This window comes from Dermacentor andersoni, chromosome 1 (genome assembly GCF_023375885.2).
Source record: "Dermacentor andersoni chromosome 1, qqDerAnde1_hic_scaffold, whole genome shotgun sequence".
NCBI lineage: Eukaryota > Metazoa > Arthropoda > Arachnida > Ixodida > Ixodidae > Dermacentor > Dermacentor andersoni.
In genome coordinates, this window is record NC_092814.1 from 378,040,890 (window position 1) to 378,062,548 (window position 21,659).

At 47.2% G+C, this 21,659-nt stretch overlaps 1 protein-coding gene and 1 pseudogene across 4 annotated transcripts in view; one reads left to right on the forward strand and one right to left on the reverse strand.

Moving 5' to 3' along the window:
* The window catches only part of LOC126518492 (tRNA (34-2'-O)-methyltransferase regulator WDR6), a 255,301-nt gene that overhangs the window by 181,824 nt on the left and 51,818 nt on the right, over positions 1-21,659 (reverse strand). The window lies entirely within an intron of this gene.
* On the forward strand, positions 5,258-21,320 carry LOC140215513 (uncharacterized; annotated as a pseudogene).

Consider the following 21,659-nt stretch of genomic DNA (forward strand, 5'->3'; position numbering starts at 1 on the left):
AGGCTAAAGCGCCAATGAAACTTGTTCCCATTACCACGGAGCCGTTTCGCAGGCTCATAATAGACACAGTGGGACCACTTCCTGCAAAGCAGTCTGGCTATCGGCATATTCTCACTGTATTATGCCCCGCAACGAAATTCCCAGAGGCGGTGCCCCTCAAAGAACGAAGCTCGGTGGAGATCGTCAACGCGCTTTTGTCTATCTTCGCACGAGTAGGGTTACCCGCAGAAATCCAGTCAGATCAAGGATCCGTCTTTACGAGCACACTGACCTCGACGTTTCTGGAAAGGTGCGGTATTAAAATCATTTATAGCTCAGTATACCACCCGCAGTCAAACGGGGTAGAGAAAGTCCACTCAGTCATGAAACGGCTTTTGCGAGTCCTTTGTTATAAGCACAAAGCCGATTGGGAGGTTTGCTTGCCTGCAGCAATGTTCACGCTTCAAACTGCACCGCACGAGTCAACAGGTTTTTCTTCTTCAGAGCTCGTTTACGGTTGCTGCCTTCGGTCCCCTCTTCGCATTGTTCGAGAAGCCTGGGAAGGCCGGGCGGACGACCCTTCAATTGTGGCCTACGTGCTAGAGCTGTTAGACCGACTGCACACATCTCAAGAATTAGCAGGGCAGGAAATGCGCAAGGACCAAAGCAATGCTAAGCATTACTATGACAGGACGGCTCGAACTTGACGCTTTGGAGTTAGGGAAAAGGTAATGATTCTGAAACCCTCATTGAAAAACAAACTAGAGGTTGAATGGGAAGGACCGGTTGACATAATTCAGAAATTATATGACACAAACTACGTAATCTTGGTACTGGGAAAACGAAGGTCACCACCAGTGTACCACAGCAATCTGTGGTACACTTGTACACCGGCAGAGGGCGGCCATTGTGAACATGTCACTTAACCAACCTGAAGAGATGCCTGTCGACTTTCCAGAGTTAACACCAATAATGGGGACAAAAGACATTCACGAGACCATTGACAAGCTAGTAGAGCAGGCGGAGTTGAATCCCAATCAGAGGGCCGAACTGAGGGAACTCGTGTTAAAATTTAAGGACATATTTTCATACACACCTGGCAGGACCACTGCGATCGTTCACGATATCGAGTGAACCTCATCGGACCCAGTTCGTTCAAAAGCTTATCGCGTTTCACCTCGTCAACGTCAAGTCATGGCTGCTGAAATAAACAAGATGTTAGAGCTAGGTGTAATTGAGCCAGGAGAGAGTGATTATACCTCACCTCTTATCTTGGTTGAGGTCCCAGGAAAGGAGCCGCGACTGTGTATCGACTACCGCAGGCTCAACTTAATCACGAAGGACCAGACCTACCCAATACCGCATATCGAGGAAAGATTCGAGAGAGTGAGCAGTGCTAATTTCATCTTTACGCTCGATTTAGTCAGAGGGTACTGGCAGGTTTCATTGACCGAGAAGGCAAGCAGGCTTGCGGCATTTATTTCCCCAATGGGAACCTTTCGATTGAAAGTCCTGAGCTTTGGATTGAAGAACGCTCCCTATTGTTTCTCTAGCCTTATGGACCAGGTGCTACGGGGAATGGAGAACTTTGCACTTCCGTATCTCGATGACATAGCAATCTTTTGTTCATCAAGGGCAGACCATATGCAACATTTGCGAACCGTGTTGTGTTGTCTACGAGAGGCCAACTTAACTGTGAAAGCTTCCAAATTCCAATTGGGGCAACGCGGAGGTAGCTTATCTAGGTCATGTAATAGGGCAAGGCCATCGCCGGCTTTCAGAGGTTAAACTGGCTGCAATAGACAACTTCTCGAACCACGCATCAAGCAGGACATCAGATCATTCCTTGGTTTGGCAAGTTATTGCCAAAGATATATCCCGCATTATTCCACAATTGCAAGTTCTTTAACAGATGCGCTCAGAAAAACAGAACCGCTAATGGTGAAGTCGGATGACGCAAAAGAAAAGGCTTTTAGTATGCTGAAGAAAGCACTAACGAGTCAGCCAGTGTTGAACTTGCCCAACCACTCTAAGCCATTCATTCTTCAGTGTGATGTCAGCGAGCGGGGTATGGGAGTGGTGCTTTGTCAAAAGAGAGATGACGAAAATGAACACCCTGTACTGTACACCAGCAGAAAGCTTTTAGTTCGTGAGGGAGCATACTGTGCATCAGAAAAGGAATGCACCTGCATGGTATGGGCAGTGCAGAAGCTAGCTTGCTATATCGCTGGTTCAAGGTTCACCATAGAGAATGACCACTATCCCCTCACATGGCTGCAGTCCCTGTCTACAAAAAAACGGCCGCCTTTTGCGCTGGAGCTTGGCTCTTCAATAGTACACCTTTGATATTCGCTATAAGAAGGGTAAACTTAATGGCAATGCCGACGGTCTGAGCCGTTGCCCCTAGAGTAGCAAAAGCCTCATGCTCACTCTGGTTTCTGTGTCATTTTTACGTTGGTATTTTTTTTCATACGTTTTCTTTTTTTAATTATTATTGTGAAGTTGTAGTTGATTGTTAGCTGATTTTAGTAACCACGTCATAAACACTTTCAAGAAATGGCTGTTTTTAGTGTTTAGGGGGGGGGGGGGGGGGGCGGACGCGCGAGAGGGATAAAAAAGCAGTAGAGTTTTTTTTTTTTTTTTTTTTTGGTAAAGCCTGGTGTGTCTTGGGGAAGGGTGGCCTTGTGCTCGCTTGCTTTGTGGTTGTGGGTCCCCGCACTGTTCTGGAGCGATTGCCCAAACAGGAGACGAAAAGTTAGGAGACCGGTTTGTAAGTCCTGTTTCACCGGACCAGACCAGAGAAAAAAAAGCATACAAGAGCGCCACGAGGACTGATAAGTGACTCCAGGGAATCTACAAGCTGCGAACCAAGGGTTCGTCACCCTGAAGGGAAATTCTGCTGCTGAAGCGCCGATCCCTCGTCCAGCGGCTGCTGGCCCTTACACGTTGAGATCTTCCTCCCCCACCGGAGATGCTGTTACGACTGGCGTGTAACACCCCGTGCCAAAAGGATGATCGAAAGACCTTGCCTAATCAAAACGGAGGATGGATCTCTAATTTGCTATGGTTGTCTCGAGAGGTTGCCAGTATGGCGGGCGCCCCGCAGCGATTTCGGGCCCCTTTGTGTGTGTGCGGACTCAAGAGGAGAACCCTCTCCGCAAACTGTGTGACTCAAGGGGAGACCCTTTCTGTGAACCAAATAGGACCCACGGGTTACCACCAGCAGAGGCACGCACGTGCAACGTCACCTAGGAGAAAGGGAGCAGCCGCCAAGCACCGATGGGACTCTGTACATGTCACGTGATGTGAAAATCCTGCCTACGTTTTTAATGGGCCTATTTAAGCGGCCTCGCAATGTATATATTCTTTCATTCTCTTCTTTTATATTCTTCACCAACCATGGAATGAACAGTGCAAGTTTCGCACTAGAAATCGTCTCGCCCCTGCCTGGTCACCATGGTCTACTGGAAGCCTGCAGCCTGCCGACAATGCCACACTACCCCATAGTAACGCCGATCGAGGTTCGAGAAACAGGCATCGCAACAGTACTGCCGTCTGTTGGGTGCCGTTAAAGGTAGCAAAGGGTGGTGATGGTGTATGCAACGTCACCACTCTCCTGGTTGGGTGGCAGGAGATTTGAATTTCGAAAAAGGTATTCGGACCCTTTAGACGCAGTTTTCTCGTAAACTAAGTCTTTTCTTGGCACGAAACAAGCGTGGCAAGGTTTCTGGAATGGTATTTAAATAGTCTATGTCGACTTAGTATTTGCCTTTAGTGTCCCTTTAATTCACCAAGTTTTCCATCTCACGGAAGAGTATTTTGCCCGCAATATGAATTTATAACATCACTGTGAGCTGAATGCCATGCAAAAACAACCCTTTCTTTATCGTGGTGCGTAGCTCTTTCCCTGCACGCAAGATCGCACCCATCTTGGTCTCATTGGAAAGAGGAGCCTTTCTTCAATTTCCCACCAGAAGTGACTCCGCTGGCTCGCCAGTGACACTGAAATCCAGGAATAAAAAAAGTCCAAATACGCAATCCCATTCATCGACTATTGCACGCGACCAGAAGCACGTGCTGTAGTTGGCTGCGCGAGGTTCTTGTCTGCTCCACTACGCAGACGACGCGACAGCATATCTCGTAGGTTTGTGACACGTGTGCAATGATGTCCGATCCATCGGGCAAGTTCGCCACGAGGCACAAGTTCGATAAAAAGAAGAAGCGATCAGCTTGAAACTTTCAAAAGTGTTCCAATGCTTCAGAAAACATTGAGAATAGCCTGCCGCCAACCAAAAGTGATGCCAAAGCAGCAAATGATGCCGAAGTAGGCCTAGCCAGCTCACCAAAGAGTGAAAGTGCTGCAGACAGCGACCGCATTTGGCGTGACACTGCAATGTTGCCACGTGCAGATTTGCTACAGAGGGAGATGAATGGCCCAAAAAAATTTCCAAGTTCTTGCTTCAATGCCAGCAACAAAGTGGAAGTTGGATTTCCTCACTCACACTGATGAGGTTGCGGCCGCACCAGTCAACGCTGAGGGAGGCTTCGCTATCATCAGTTTGGACTCCGTGAACAGACTGATGTTGTTTGTCAAGTACAAGTTGTGCAGCAGTAGCAATACAGTAGGCAAAAGTGAACGAGAATATGGCAAAGATTGTTATCACGTCCGCCTGCTGCAGTGATGTCACGTTGGCGTAGAGCACCAGAAGACCAACCCATTCGTTGTGAACGTACTGGCCGCGCGCGATGAAAGCCACTGGGAATCGGCAAACGGCGCTAAACGATGTTTTTACCACATTTGGGTGGCCGTAGTCAGAGCGACTACATTCCTGGTGGCTTTTAGCCACTTTCAGGGCAAGATATTGCAAAATTTTTTCTGCACTTTTTATTAAAAGTGAATGTATTTCTTTTTCTCATCTCTCCAATACGGTGATTTTTTACTTCTTGCTGATTTGCAGCAGCGATACGTCTGCCTTCAAGGCAGGTAGAGCCATAATTTTTCTTGTGGCTTGTAGCTGAAAAGTGCTGTTACAGCGTGACGTCACATATCACTGCACAGCTGGTGCGCACATTCCTTTTGTACGGATCACGTGATCCCTTGTCTATATAAGTGCACTGTCAAATAAACGGTCATCGTTTTGCTTGTTGGAATGCTGCCTGTCCGCTTTATTGCACTGGCGACGAGGATGGGATGTGCCCGCTTCCACTAGCTCAGTACGGAAGCAGTACCATAGACGATCGGCGGTCGACAGCCACGGAAAAGAAAGTGGCGGAAGCCATGACCCGGATCGACGGTACCAATCGTCAGTACCACAGCAACGAGTCACGCACAACGCAGTCATTGGGAGAGCGAACCGATAAGTATACAGTTAATTCACTGGAAACGGCGCAACTAGGGAAGGTAGACGAGTACGACGAGAAGGATCAGAATTTTGAATCCTATTTAGAAAGCTTTGAGCATTTCGTCACAGCAAATGATATCAAAGAGGAAAAGAAGCTGGCCGTACTCTCGAGCGTGATAGGACCACGAACGTACGAGGCGCTCAAAAGTTTGGTGGTACCTGCCATTCCTGGGGATAAATCCTTTGAAGAGGTGACAGTGCTGTTGAAGAAGCACTATAGCCCAAGCTGTTCGGTCATCGCCGAACATTGCAAATTTAACAGGCGAGCACAAGAGGAACAAGAAAGTGTCAAGGACTTCATAGTGGCCTTAAAGCATTTAGCAAGGAAGTGCGATTTCGGTCTGTTCCTGCAAGACGTACTGCGAGACTGATTAGTGGCAGGCATAAGACGCGAAGAAATGCAACTCGCTTTGTTTGCTGAAGAAAATTTTACCTTTTCAAAGGCAGGCAAGATAGCCTTGGACCGGGAGCAGGCTGCACAACAAACAGCGTTAAAGCATACAGAAGGCAAGGAAGTGGCTCTGCATGCCATGGCGATAAGAGGACAGGGAACTGAAAAGAAATGGAAGCTTCAGAAGTTCAAGGATGTCAAGCGAGTCTGCGAAAGATGTGGCAAGGCGCATGCCGCTAGTGTTTGCTGGTATAAGAATGTCCAGTGTCACAGCTGTTCACAAATTGGCCATTTACAGAAGATGTGTCCCAGTAAGTGCAGAGAACTAAAGACTGCGAACGTGGTGGACTGCTCTGATAGTGACTCTGAATTAGAGGTGTACCATGTTATTAATGCAGTCCGTTGTGGATATGAAGTGCAAGTAAACGTAGAAGGGAAAGACATCTGCATGCAGGTGGATACGGGAGCTGCTGTAACCCTAATTCCCGAGAGTGTTAGGCTGAATGCATTTCCGCACATCAAGTGCGAGCCATCGCGAGTCACCCTAAGAACACACACTGGGGAACCCGTTCCAGTGAAGGGGCAATGCAACGTTTTCGTTACGGCCGGAAACCAGTCTTTGCGACTGCCAGTTATCATTGTCAAAGATCACGGCAAACAGCTCCCACTGCTGATGGGGCTAAATTGGCTCGAGAGGCTAGGGCTTGACTGGAAAAGTGTGTTGTATGTAAATGTAAGTGACGCTAGCAAAGTGGAAGCAGTGAAACAAAAGTTCCCAGGGTGTTTTCTAAGCAACCCAGAGTAGTAAAGAACTACCAAGCAAGGATAGCTCTAAATCAGAACTGTATGACAGTCTTTGGCAAGGCCAGAAATGTTCCATATGTGCTACGAGATAACGTAGAAAAGGAGCTGGAAAAGCTGCAAAAAAGCGGAGCTATGTGCCGCGTGAATCAAAGTGATTGAGCAGCGCCGGTGGTTGTGATTCAGAAGAAAGATGGCTCGCTGAGATTGTGCAGGGACTACAAAGTGACAATTAATCCTGCGCTAAAGACCGACCACTACCCATTGCCTCGACCAGAAGACTTGTACTCTGCAATAGCGGGTGGCAAGGTGTTTTGTATGTTGGATCTTTCAGCCGCGTATCAGCAGATTCCACTTACTACCAAGTCCCGACCACTGCTAACCATTAATACGCACATGGGACTTTTTAAGTTCCAGCGCTTACCATTTGGTGTAGCCAGCACGCCAGCCATTTTTCAGTCATTCATGGATGAGGTGCTCAAGGCCATACCACACGTGGGATGCTACATAGATTACGTCATATTGTTGGGAAAGAACTTCACTGACTGCCAAAAGACGTTGCAACTAGTCCTGCGGCGGTTTAATGATTACAACGTGACTCTGAAAGAAGAAAAGTGTTGGTTTTTTTTTTTAAGAACACCGTGACTTATCTAGGTCACACTGTGTGCGCTGACGGTATCTATCCCATGGAAGAAAAGATAAAGGCAGTCATGGAAGCGCGAGAGCCCACTTGCCAAACGGAGCTAAAGGCTTATCTAGGCATGTTAAACTTTTACGCAAGGTTTTTAAGCAACATTGCCTGCGTGGCAGAACCATTGTATCGTCTGTTGTGCAAGGGCGAAAAGTGGTCGTGGACACAGGAGTGTAGCGAAGCTTTTGCTGCTACGAAGTAGTTGCTTGTCAAGAGTACTGTACTCACTTTTTACGACGTAGCGAAATGAATTGCTCTGTCGTGTGATGCTTCGTCGTATGGGTTGGGTACTGTTCTTTTTCATGAGACTGCAGAGGGACAAGAGAGGCCAGTGGCGTTTGTGTCTAGAACACTTGCATCAGCTGAGAAGAACTATGCTCAGGGTGAGCGGGAAGCATTAGCACTGATGTTTAAAAAAATTTCACCGCTACTTGTATGGAAGAGAGTTCACTCTTTACACAGACCATCAGCCACTGCTCGGAATATTAGGCCAAGACAAATCTGTGCCTACACTTGCTGCAGCTCAAATGCAAAGATGGCCAATTACGTTGGCATCGTACAAGTATAAACTAAGATATCGGAAAGGAAGAAACATTGAAGTGGCTGATGCTGTCCAGGCTACCACGGCCTATTGTAGCGGCCGACGAGCCTCCCAAGTGTCTCTTGCTTTTTGACAGCATGCCACTAAAATCGGATGACGTGGCTAAAGCTACCAGACGTGATCCAACCTTGTCTCGCGTGACGCACTTCATTCTAAATGGCTGGCCTTCGCAGAGCTCCGAAGAGTTGAGACCATTTTATTCATGTTGTGATGAGCTATCAGTAGAGCAAGAATGCATAACATGGGGATCAAGGGTGATCATACCTGATAAGCTTCGGCTAATGGATTCGCATCAATTGCATGAAGACCACACGGGAGCTAGCCGCATGAAAGCGCTAGCAAGAAGCTTTCATGCGGCTAGCTCCCGTGTGGTGGCCGGGTCTCGACCTTTCGATTGAAAGCTACGCTCGACAGTGTCGGGTGTGTCAGGCCATTCAGAACGCGGCTTCACCTGTTCCCTTGCAGCCATGGAATTATCCCACAAAACCCTGGCAACACGTGCACATCGACTATGCTGTAAAAGGCTGCCAGGCGTTGTTAGCCCTTGTCGACGTGTTTTCGAAATGGATCGAGGTCTGGCCTGTGTCATCCACTACTGCTAACAAAACCATTGAAAAGTTACATTGTGTGTTGGCCGCTTGCGGTATACCAGAGGTACGGGCAAGTGATAATGGACTGCAAGTCATTTCTTAAGAGTTATCAACGTTCTCGTCTGTGCCCGAAACAGCTGCCCCCAGCTCTTCGAACCAGCCAGACCCTGCATCTACAGCCGAGCTGCAAATTCTTCGTCGTAGTGCACATGTGCGACATCCCCCGAACAGATACTAACCCAGTGACTTTCGGAATTAATCTAAGGGGGAAGAAGTGCTATAGCGTGGCGTCGCATATCACTGCACAGCCAGTGCGCATATTCCTTTTGTACAGATAACATGATCCCTCGTCTATATAAGTGCACTGTCAAATAAACGGTCATCCTTTTGCTTGTTGGAATACTGCCTGACCGCTTTATTGCAGTGCAAAGCACACAATGGTAGGAACAGATTTCGGAATTTATACTTTAAAATTTTTCAGTTCTGCTTTATATCAGGCAGTGGGGTACCCAGATTTGGAACAGTGAAGATTGAATTGCTACAGAATTACTAATATTTGCTATATCAAAAAAGTATTCCTACCATTGTGTTCCTTATGTTTTCTAGTACCTAGGCATGTGCCGATATGAATGTCTGTAGTGCGGTTATTATTCTATTGTTTCTGAATATGATGAACAATGAATTTCCTTTACCTTCGGAACTAAATTGCCTATTGGAAAAATAATTACATATTTGAAATCAGCACAAAAATCTTAATAGGAAACTTTCATTAATATTGATGGGAAAAATGATTAACATTATTTCAATAGCAGTGTCCCCCTTTAAGCCGAATTCTCGGATACAGTCGACGACCGATAATTCAGACTCCACAGTGAACATAAATACGTCCGAACTATCAAATGTCCAAAAAAATGAGGGTAACCAAAAAATATCACTTTTGTAAAGAAAAAGAAGTGCGCCGTGCCGAGCTCCGCAGCCGGATCGGCAGCGCTACTGAAGTGGGGCTCGGGCTAGACGCTGTTCCTGGTGTGACTGGCTAAGCCTACGCTGCTGCGTCTTCTTGTCACGACGCCACCGTACTCTTTATACCTTTGACTGCTTTCGTTCATCGCCACCTCTCACCACTCCCAACTGCGCTGCTTGGCCTTCAAGCTGGCGCGACTCACCTTCCTGTATACAATTACTTCCCGTTCCCGATTACGTTGCTTCGCGGTGAATCTCTCGGCACCGTGGAGCCTTACGACACCATTACCACGTTGCAACTTCCTATTAGATCGTCAGAAGTCAACACCCTCTACTGTAGTCCCGTGACTGCCACATCGCCTGAAGACGTTTTCAACCATGTCATCGACAATGCCTTAAACCCCAAGCAACGCCATGACCTTCTTCGTCTCCTCGAGAAATTTCGTCCTGCTTTTGACAGCCATACCACTTCTCTGGGCCGAACGACGACTGTATGTCACCGGATTGACACCGGTTCTCACTCACCGCTACGGCAGCGACCATACCGCGTATCGTCGACCGAACGGCGCGTCATCGACGAGCAAGTAGGTGACATGCTAAAGCGTGGTGTCATTGAACCATCCGACAGGCCATGGGCATCGCCAGTAGCTTTAGTTAAAAAGAAAGATGGCTCGATCCGCTTTTGTGTAGATTACCGTCGCCTAAACAAAATAACCCGAAAGGATGTTTATCCATTGCCGCGGATCGACGACGCCCTAGACTGCTTACAAGGCGCAGAGTTCTTTTCCTCCCTCGATCTGCGCTCTGGTTATTGGCAGGTGCCTATGGCTGCAGACGATAAGCCTAAAACTGCTTTCATCACACCAGATGGCCTATACGAATTTCGTGTGATGCCATTCGGACTTTGCAACGCGCCCGCAACTTTTGAGCGGATGATGGACACTATTCTCCGAGGCCTCAAATGGAACACGTGCCTGTGTTATTTGGATGATGTAGTAGTGTTTGCACCAGATTTTCCTACTCACCTTCATCGCTTGGAGCAGGTTTTACGCTGTCTCAGTGACGCTGGCCTCCAACTAAACCTGAAGAAATGTCACTTTGGCGCACGCAAGCTGACAATTCTCGGACATGTCGTGTCGAAGGACGGCGTTCTCCCTGATGCCGCTAAGCTCCGTGCTGTTACAGAATTCCCGAGGCCAACGTCACTAAAAGACTTGCGCAGTTTCATTGGCCTCTGCTCGTACTTCCGCCGCTTTATTCGAAATTTCGCTTCGATTATGGCACCACTGACAGAGCTTCTTCGAGGAGACCCCAATCTTTCCTCATGGTCCCCGGCTTGCGATGATGCCTTTGCGACACTACGTCGCCTCCTCACAACACCACCGATACTACGCCATTTTGATCCAACTGCTCCCACAGAAATCCATACGGATGCTAGCGGTGTCGGTCTTGGCGCTGTGCTCGCCCAGCGAAAGCCCGGCTGCCAAGAATATGTTGTTGCTTACGCCAGCCGCACTCTGACGAAAGCTGAAGCCAACTATTCCGTCACGGAAAAAGAATGTCTCGCGATCATCTGGGCCATCACAAAATTTCGCCCGTACCTGTACGGCCGGTCCTTCAATGTCGTTACCGATCACCACGCACTTTGCTGGTTGTCGTCTCTCAAGGATCCCTGCGGCCGCCTAGCCCAGTGGGCACTGAGGCTCCAAGAGTACGATATCCGGGTTGTCTACCGCTCAGGCAAGAAGCACGCCGATGCCGATGCTCTTTCGCGCTCGCCTGTCCACGCCGACATTGTCAGTGTGTCCGTCCTAGACGACCCACTTCTCCCATTCGCTTCTGTCGACATGGCTTTGGAGCAGCGCAAGGACTCCTGGATTTCATCTTTGATTGATTACATCTCTAATTCACCTACACGCCCACCATCCCGAGCGTTACGCCGACAAGCTTCGCACTTCGCCATCCGCGACGGAATTGTCTATCGCCGTAACTACAGTTCCGACGGCCGCAAATGGCTGCTCGTAATACCTCGGCAGCTCCGCACTGATGTATGCGCCACTTTCCACGCCGACCCTCAGTGCGCACACGCTGGTCTCTTCAAGACTTACACCAGACTACGTCATAGGTTTTATTGGCGTGGTATGTACACATTTGTGCAAAAGTACATTTGCTCTTGCACAGAATGTCAACGTCAGAAGCCTGATCCTTGCCGCCCTTCTGGACCAATGCAACCTTTGCCGTGCCCTTCGCGACCCTTTGACCGGGTTGGGATAGACCTCTACGGGCCTCTGCCATACACAGCTGCTGGCAATCGCTGGGTCATTGTAGCTGTAGACCATCTCACGAGGTATGCAGAAACGGCTGCTCTGCCAGCCGCGACGGCTCGTGACGTTGCCTCCTTTCTCCTTCAACGCTTCGTTCTACGTCACGGCGCTCCCCGCGAACTCCTGAGCGACCGTGGCCGCGTCTTTCTCGCCGATGTCATTCAAGAACTTCTCGCTGAATGCCGCATTATTCATCGCTGTACCACCGCATATCACCCGCAAACGAACGGATTGACAGAGCGCTTTAATCGAACTCTTGGCGACGTGCTTTCGATGTATGTCGCCTCCAACCACACCAACTGGGACCTCATCCTTCCCTATGTCACGTACGCCTACAACACGGCACCCCAGTCAACGACGGGCTTTTCTCCCTTCTTTCTTCTATATGGCCGCGAACCATCATTTCCCATTGACACTATTCTCCCTTACCGTCCCGACTTATCAGAAGGTACACCGGTTTCCGAAGCCGCCCGGTATGCAGAAGAATGTCGGCAACTAGCTCGCTCCCTTACAACGCAAGAACAAGCGCTACAGAAATTTCGTCATGACGACGGGCGCCCCCACCACCACTTTTCGCCTGACGCTCTTGTTTGGTTGTGGGTGCCTCCTACTTCGACACAAGGTGTCTCTTCCAAGTTTGTATCCCGATACCATGGACCTTACCGGGTTCTACGCCAAACTTCTCCGGTGAACTACGTTATCGAACCTCTGACGCCCCCTACGGACCTGCGTCGCCGAGGCCGCGAAATTGTGCACGTAGATCGTCTCAAGCCGTATCACGAGCCCTTCGTCCTCATGACGCCTTAGGCCTCCTGTGCAGCTCCGTCTTCAGCGAGGGGGGAAGTTGTAAGGAAAAAGAAGTGCGCCGTGCCGAGCTCCGCAGCCGGATCGCCAGCGCTACTGAATTGGGGCTCGGGCTAGACGCTGTTCCTGGTGTGACTGGCTAATAAGCCTACGCTGCTGCGTCTTCTTGTCCGCGTCCTTCGTGTCGTCCACAGTCGTGTCGGACTTCTTTGCCATACTTTATTTATGTTTTAAGGCCCCTATGCACGGAACAAGTGGTCGATGTGTTGCTGCATGCACTTCCCCTTATGTGCAACCAAGTCCGCCTGTATTTCTGCCAGTTTTGAGTTTCGTTGTACACTGACACAAGGACTGGAAATACTCGAGTCAGATCCGCATGTGGAAGGCTCTAGAGTACACAGCACATCATCATCCGAGTCAGAGTCGCTGCTTGACGGTGGGAGAACTTGCTTAATTATTTCGTCATCATTCAGTTCGGCACACGACGAAACCGTGCTGTCGACGTCTGCAAATTCTTCAAATCTAATGGTGGCAGGAATCGGAACACCGCAGCCTAGCAGGTTATCAATGATGTCCACATTTGAGCTCATTGTGGTAGGTGGAAGTTCAGCCTCTTCAGTTGCTGAGTCGGGCTCATTCGGACTGCAACTCAAGATTTGTTTAGAGTCAGACTGCGAGGGCACTGTTGGTGCCATTTGATGCAGCCTATCAATAACTTCACGTGAAAGACTTCTTGGAGCCAGCAGAGCGTTGTCTGGAATGCAAACTAAACAAACAAGCACAGCATGGCAGAATGCTGCCTGCAAGGAAAATTCAACAAACAGAATGGCGATAGCAGGCCATGTGCAGGGGTGCCGGAAAAAGATGTGATGATTGTGATGTTGATGCGACCTCACAATTCAGGCAAAGCCTCCAAGATGGGCAGTTGCAGTTAAATCTCAGAGGCGTAGAGCAGCGACCAAGGCAAGGCATCAGAGATTACCGTCTAGCGTGTAATCTCGGAGGCCATACTTGATGTATCGTCGAGGTTGTCGGAGGAGATAACAGTGGCAGAGTTGGCGTACGCTACAGCCACGGACGGAGTCCAGATAACCGAATGCAGAGCTGGTGGCACCACGAAGCTGTCCGAATTACCGAGCATGTCGAGATTCTCGGTGTCTGATTTATCGATCGGGGACTGTACATCGAACAATGTGGGAACGTTCTGTTGGTTTTCCGCAAACTAAATGTAAAGAAGGTTCACATAAAGGGACACTAAAGGCAAATGCTAACCCGACATGGACTGTTAAATCATTACTCCAGAAACACCGCAGCGCTTCTTTCATGCCAAGAAGAGACTTAGTTTACAAGAAAATTGCGTCTGAAAGGTTCATATACCTTTAGCGTAATTTAGCGTAATTTAGGCAGCCATGTGCTCGTCGCTCAAGAACCCTTTCTGCCTTCTTGTGCAGTTCATCGTCCAGCTTGGCGCATGGCATCCTGTACCTTTGGAAGCCGAAGCCGCGTCTGCTTCCTCATCACTGCGGCTGGTATCTCTGACATCAGCGCACATGGACTTCTGGATCAGATCAGCGGGCTACTATCGTCCTTCCTTTCCTCTACTGTGCAATTGAATCACTCCCATCGCCTGGCCGCCTTTAGTGGACACGGGGAAGTGACAGCTATGTGCTCGTCGCTCAGGAACCCTTTCTGCCTTCTAGTGCAGGTTAGTAGTACTACGTCCTTGTACTCTAAGCGAACGAGCAATGTTTGTTTGCTGCTCCTCCCGTGTCCACAAGCTTTGCAAGCATCTTTATCTGACTGTGTGTTTGTCACGAAAAGCTTATTAATGTGTGGCGACGTGGAGTCCAATCTTGGGCCCCCTAAGTTAGATCCAAGCTGTAAGCCTAATAATGACGACGTGCTTTCTGCTATTGCTGCTCTTTCCTCGAAGTTTGATTCGCGGCATAAAGAAATCATGGATGCTCTTGATAAACTTAAAATAACCAAGAAGCGCTTTCATCGAAGGTATCCGATTGAACTGTTCGAGTAGCCACAGTTTAAGCGTCTGTTGAACTAATTGAAGGCGGGCAGTTGAGCACTGACGTGCCACGCATCGTTGCTGACGCAGTCAGCAAAGAACAAGCAGCACTGCAGTCCCACCTTGATGATCTTGAGGACCGTTCGAGACGCAAAAATCTAATATTTTATGGAATCACCGACACTACTTCAGAAAATTTGGCAGAATTGGAAACACAGGTGCGCAACTTTCTTTCCCGCCACCTGAACTTGGATATCCAGGCGGGACAGATTTCACGGGCACATAGATAGGGCAATTTCGTCGCAAACAAATCCCGGCCAATTATCGTGAAATTTGCATCTTCAAAGTTAAAAAATGGCATTCTTTCCCAAGGAGCAAAGTTTAAGGACACCGGTGTATCATTAGGTGAAGATTTCTGCAGGACCATGCGACAATTGTGGAAACACTTAATTGAATTTGGCAAAGCAACCGGCTATTCTTACACACTTCACCATAACAGACTCGTGAACGAAAAACGAATGTGTACTGTGCAACTACAAACAGGGTCTGTGAGTCCGGTCCTGCTTTTACCTTTACTTCACATGTTCCAGCTGACACGTTAGTAATTTTGCCTACCACCAGCTCATCCTAGCAAACATCGCACTCTAATACCGACAACCTATCAATTGTATTCATGAATATCAGAAGTATCCTTAATAAATGAACCGATTTGTCGTCCGTTGCTGATTCCTGTTCAGCAGACATCATCATCCTCACTTTCACATGGCTATCGCCTAAAATAAAAGATAGCGAAATCTTCGACTGCGAGAAAGCCTATATAGTAAAACCTCATTAAACCGTACCCGCTTAAACAGTAGTTTCGTTTTAAAAGTAGTAAAGTCAAATCCCCGACTCAGCGGCCATTGAAAATAATGTGTTTTGTATCCGCATAAACCGTACCAGCTTATTGCGTACGTATCAGTTAACACGTAGTGTTTCCACTTTTCGTCGTGCAAACATGACGGTGCCTTATCTCCATTGGGTGGCCCGGCAGAACAAGCCTCAGAGATCTGAACAACGGCCTCCAAGCGCCCTGTGCATTTGCGCTTGAAGCCACATCAACATCAACATCATTTCGGCGCCATTCCAGGGAATGTTGTGGCGTCATGTAAGTGAGGACTCACGTCATGCCGAAGCTCAGATAAAAAAAGACACCGGGTGCTCAGCATAGAAGAAAAATGAGACATCGTTCGCGCTGTCAAACGTGACACGAAGAAGCCAGCACTGGCACGCAACATGGGTCTACTGTTGACTACGGCGTGTGGCATTTGGAATGTGAAGAAGTTGCTCAGCAGCGCTGCTGCGACCGCGAAGAGATGTCGGCTGCGAGGTTCGACTTTTCGCCATCGTTGCCTCTGTTTTGCCGAAGTGTCACCCAGCTACAGTGATAAGGACGACATGGAAAGCGACAGCTCGGGCGATTCAGGCCCGACAGTGGCAGAAGCTGCGCGTTACGTCAGCCTCATAAATGCAGTCGTTGTGATGAGAACAGCACCCTGCAATGAAAAGGTGCCCCGCAACTTCTGCAACGCTACCGCGCCCACGCACGGAGAATATACAACACTAACAAGGAATCTGCAATGCGAGTGTTTGCAGAGAAGAGGGGGCTGGTTGAAAAGCTCGCTCGTAGCTTCAGCAAGTTTGAGGCCGCTGTCGTCACTGCTAGGCCGCCACGGCATCAAATGAAAATAACATGTTTGTCGCGTGAAGTAAATAAACACTGCATGTTTTTTCCCCTTTCATCACACTCTCTCTTCCGTTTTTGACAGGTAAGTGGGCCATCTCATGCCATTTCGATTAAGCAGTGCTACCGTTTAGTATGTACTTTTTCCGAGCTCCAGCAAACTACGGTTTAACGAGGTTTCACTGTACTATTTATAGGTATGACCGTGACATTCGCTCCAAAGTGGGCGTATTGGTTGCTGTCAGTGCCTCACTTGTTTCTTCACCTGTTGCTATTGCGAACCCTCTGGAATTAGTTTGTGTACGTGTTCAAGCTGACTATCGAGAATTTCTGCTTTGCACATGCTATCGGCCTCCCACTGCATCCATGTCATTTTGTAATGAATTACACGACACACTTGACAGCGTAACCATTCGATTCCCCAGCCTGCCATTGTTCCTCTTGAACGATTTTAATTACCCTGCCATTATGTGGAGCGACCAGGCTACTACTCTTAAACATAATTCTTCTGAATGCATTAATTTTCTGAGCCTCTGTAATGATTTTAAGCTAACCCAACTTGTTCTTCAACCAACTAGAACCACTGTATCAGTCTCCAACATTCTTGATCTTGTTTTGACCAACACGCCTGACGTAGCTAGCCCTCTTACTTACCTCCCTGGTATAAGTGATCATTCTTTGATCCACTTTACAATCAAACCTAGGATCTTATCCGACACAAAGCATAAAATCGTTCGCAATTACGGTTGGGCCGACGTAACGTCAATAATAGCTGAAGTGCAATCGTTCCTCCTTGATTTTATGTGCGATTTCTCTAGGTGCACAATTGAGGAGAACTGGTGCCTCTATAAATATAAACTGGGTTGTTTAGTCGAGCACTTCATACCACAGCGAAACATAATTTCTACCCCACAGTCACCCTGGTTTATCACTGCTCTAAAACGGCTTTCAAACAAAAAGAAACGTCTTTTTCGTTGTGCTAGGCGAACCAATAACCCCGATCATTGGGCTGCCTATTTCCAAGTAAATATGCAGTACAATAACAGCATCGAACATGCCAAGGATTACTTTTTCAACACTACTTCACCGAAAATGTTGCAAACTAACCCGCGTAAGTTCTGGAACATTGTCAGCGGCTCGGAGAATCATCCTATCCAACTTGCATGTGATGATAATACTTTAGTCCCTCCTCCACAATCCTGCTCAGTGTTTAACGATGCGTTTGTTTCTTTTGCATATTTTTACGACTTTAACTTTCCTCTTATAGATCCCATAATCATTGATTCTGTAGGCATTGGTAAACCCATTAGTAATCTTAAAATTTCATCTTCGTCTGGCTGTGATTCAATTACATCAAAAATATTGAAAATAACCGAAGTGTACTCCTCTGTTATCTTGTCCAACATTTTTGCTCAATCTTTAGAGTGCTGCACAATTCCCGATGATTGGAAGGTAGGGAAAGTGGTTCCTGTCCATAAGTCAGGTAATGTACATCTTCCCAATAATTACAGACCCGCATCCCATGTAAGCTTCTTGAACATGTTATTTATTCTCATTCAATAAAGTTCTAGAGGAAAATTCTTCACTAACTACCAGCATGGTTTCAGGAAAATGTTTTCCTGTGAAATGCAGCTACTATCTTTTACTAATTATCTCTTTAAAAATAACGACACCAGTTTCGACACTGATTGCATATTCTTGGATTTCGCTAAAGCTTTTGATGGGGTGGCGCAGGACTTGCTTCGTCTTAAATTAAGCAAACTTAACTTAGACACCAAGGTATTCTGCTGGATTAAAGATTTTCTTTCTGACTGCACCCAATTTGTGACTGCTAACAACTGTTCGTCTACTCTTTCACCTGTCTCATCCGGCATCCCACAAGGATCAGTGTTGGGACCCTTAGCCTTTCTCATTTACATTAAAGACCTCCCTGACTGCACCACGTTTTCATCAATAAGACTTTTTGCCGACGATTGCGTTCTCTATAAAAAACTCGCCCAAGCCTCTGACCAGCATGAACTTCAAGAAGATCTGAACCACTTGTTCTCATGGCGCAATAAATGGATGGTGCGGCTCAACCTCAAGAAGTGTAAAAGCATGTGAATAACTTGACGGGGCCACACTATTAGCAGCGAGTATTTTCTTGGCAGCATCCAACTAGATCCTGTGACATCATACAAGTACCTCGGCATCCACAGTTCTGATCTTTCTTGGCGCATATACAAGTTAACTATGTTACTAACAACGCAAACCGCATGCTGGGGTACTTGCGACACAATTTTTCCCGAGCACCGTCGTCTGTAAAACTACATCTATATAAAACTCTTGTTCATCCTAAATTAGATTACGCATGCACTATCTGGGACCCCAAAATTATTAAATCCACCCAGAATCGCGCAGCACATTTCATTCTATCAAATTGCTCTCGGCATGCCAGCGTATCATCAATGAAAGCAACACTTGCCTACCTGAACTATCTTTGCGCCATAAACGCTCTTGCCTTTCATTGTTCTACAATATCCATCACTATAATCCGATTTTAAAAGATGTTCTTTTTTCCGCGCCCGTCTACGTGTCATTGCATTCAGATCATAATTACAAAGTTGGTGTGCCATCTTGTTGGACTAATACCTACAGCGAATCTTTCATTCCAAAGACAAGCAAAGAATGGAACCACCTTCCCGCTTCCATCGCCGCCATCACTGACATCAACAGTTTCAAGACTGCCATTCACGAAACCTTTTGTTAACTTGTTTTTCTTTACTTGTTACAACTGTATTTTTTCTCTCTTTTACTGTCCAAATATTTTTATTCACCACTCCTTCCTGTAATGCCCTCGGGCTTTGGAAGTATGCTAAATAAATAAATAAATTCAAGTCACCCGCCCCTGAGCAGGGGAGTGGTGACATTACCTACGCCATCACCGCCCTTTACTGCTGTTGGGGAGCAAAATGACGCCCGACAAACGGGGCTACGGTTTTCTGCACAAAATGCCAATACACGGCGATGGAGAAGCCGAGCCAAGACAGAGCATTGGAGTCGCCTGTGCAGCTGCTCTTGGCGAAGAAGCGTGGACCGTTTGGGAATTCCGCAACATCACAAGGACGTGGCATTATCTGCTACTTGCAGTTAGTGTGAGCTTTGCGAGCCAGCAAAACCAGCCAAGCACTATGCAATAATGAAACTACTGAAACGCGAAAGCACAGGAGTATCTAGAGTATGAAAACGAAACCTTTCAACCACCCATGTCGTTGCCAAGGGTAATGTCAATGAGTTATTTTTTCTAAAGATCAAATAGAACTGGAAAAGCAGCATTTTATTTAATCTTATAATGCAATACAATGATCTTTCTATTGCGAGTAGATGAGTGCTAGAGACAGAATTTTAATGAGGAGTGCCTTTGCCATCGAGCTAATACTTAAATTTCCCGGAGAAGTCTCCAATCATGTCCTGCACTTACCTCAATTTTTTGAATACTAAAGCTCTGTTCAAGATAATACTGATGCCTTAGACATTCTCGAGCACAACTCTATCACTTTAGCTTTATGAACCGCTTTAGATATACTCTTCGGTTAACACAACCTTTCGCAGGGACTGCCAACACTGGTGATTCCGCAAAGCGGGGACTGCAGTCCTGGTGGGGCATCCACGCACACCAAAAGAAAAAAAAAAAATGAATCTTAGCACAGCAGTGCAAGGCAAATCTGCTCTGCGAAGGAAGGGAGCGAGAGAAGCGAGAAAGAAAACTGAAAAAAAAAAAAAATCTTTTGTGCGTCACAATGAATCTTTGAATCGAGCAGAAATAGCGATATTTGCGTTTTTATATATCGCAGGCATGGTCGTCGGCCATGTGGCAAGCGCCTCCTCGAAACCAAAACTAGCGAAGCCTAGTCAATCTAGTACCATAGAAACCCATATAGTATAGTTTGAGGTATCTTTCCAGATTTTACCATGTGAAATTTCCGCACTGTACTATATGCAGGTCCCAACAATTTTCAACCCAAATTCACAGTTCTGGTTATGGGATTACTCACTGCTATCATTATCAGGTTCTTGTGCCATCATCAATAGCTACTGAAACCCCGCTGACTTTGCAACAGCCACGCTTTGCACATTGTCAGAAGCGTGAAAGCAATATTCAGCCACTTTTAAAGGAAAAGTGATTGTAGCTGCCGAAACCATGGGCAGGTGTGATGCAGGGTGGCAGTTCAGCGTGAATCAGCACAGCATTCACAGTTGGAGGAAGCAAAAGAAACCCTCTTTGTGTGCATGTGCTTGAGAAGTTTCTCAGGGCCGAAGAATGGAGTTTTTCCTGAGGTTGAACTGGACCTAACACACTTCATCCAAGAGACATGAGCTGCACACCTCACTATCAACATAGAGCTACTGCAAGCAAAGGCAAGAGAGATTCCTACAGGAAAGAGCATTCCGCAGATGGACTTGCAAGGCAAGTAAGCACTGGGTGTCTCATTTTATGCGCCACACAGGATTTTCTTTACGTCAGCACACATCGATATTGCATAAGCTGCCGGAAAGCTACAAAGAGCTGCTTATGACCTTTCAGCGCAAAGTGATTTCGCTGCGAAAGGCAGTCAACTTTCAGCTGGGCCAGATCAGCAATGCTGATCAAACGCCAGTATATCTAGACATGCCCTCAGCACTAACAGTGCAGCAGAAAGGCTTCAGGCAAGTTTTCGTGAGGTCAAGTAGAAATGAGAAAATGGGGGTCACCATAATAATGTCCTGCATGGCAGACGGTTGCAAACTCCCACTCCAAGTGGTGTTCAAATGGAAAACTCTGCTGAAAGGGGAGAAGCTTAAAAAAAATCTTGTCATCCACTGTCAAGAAAAACGGTGAATGAACAAAGCACTGGTGCTTTATTGGATAAACTCTGTATGGTGTCGGCAGCCCAGAGCACTGCTGGCACTCCCATCGTGGACGCTTTCAGCTGTCACCTGGCTGACTCGGTGAAGCAACTGCTACGCGAGTCCAGCACTGAGCTCGTTGTCATTCGTCATCCCCCAGAATGACATCTCAGTTGCAACCGCTTGATGTGTGCATAAATAAACCATTCAAAGGCCGCATCAAGTGCTTCTCTATATGGAATGGATGAGGTCGGGAGGTCCTGATGAGACTCCTGCCAGAGGGCTGAAATGGACCTCTCCAGCGATGCCCTGCTTGTGGATCGCTGACACTTAAGGGGAGACACTCCTCGAAACAACTTCCTTTTACTACTTGTAGTAGAGGTTTCAAAATTCAGTCAAGTATATAGTTTTTTATGCAGATTTCAAATACGGCACTACTTTTTTTTGTGGCTGTTATAGTTTTAGAGTTACGTGATGCACAATGGCAAAATATAGTCATCTTTA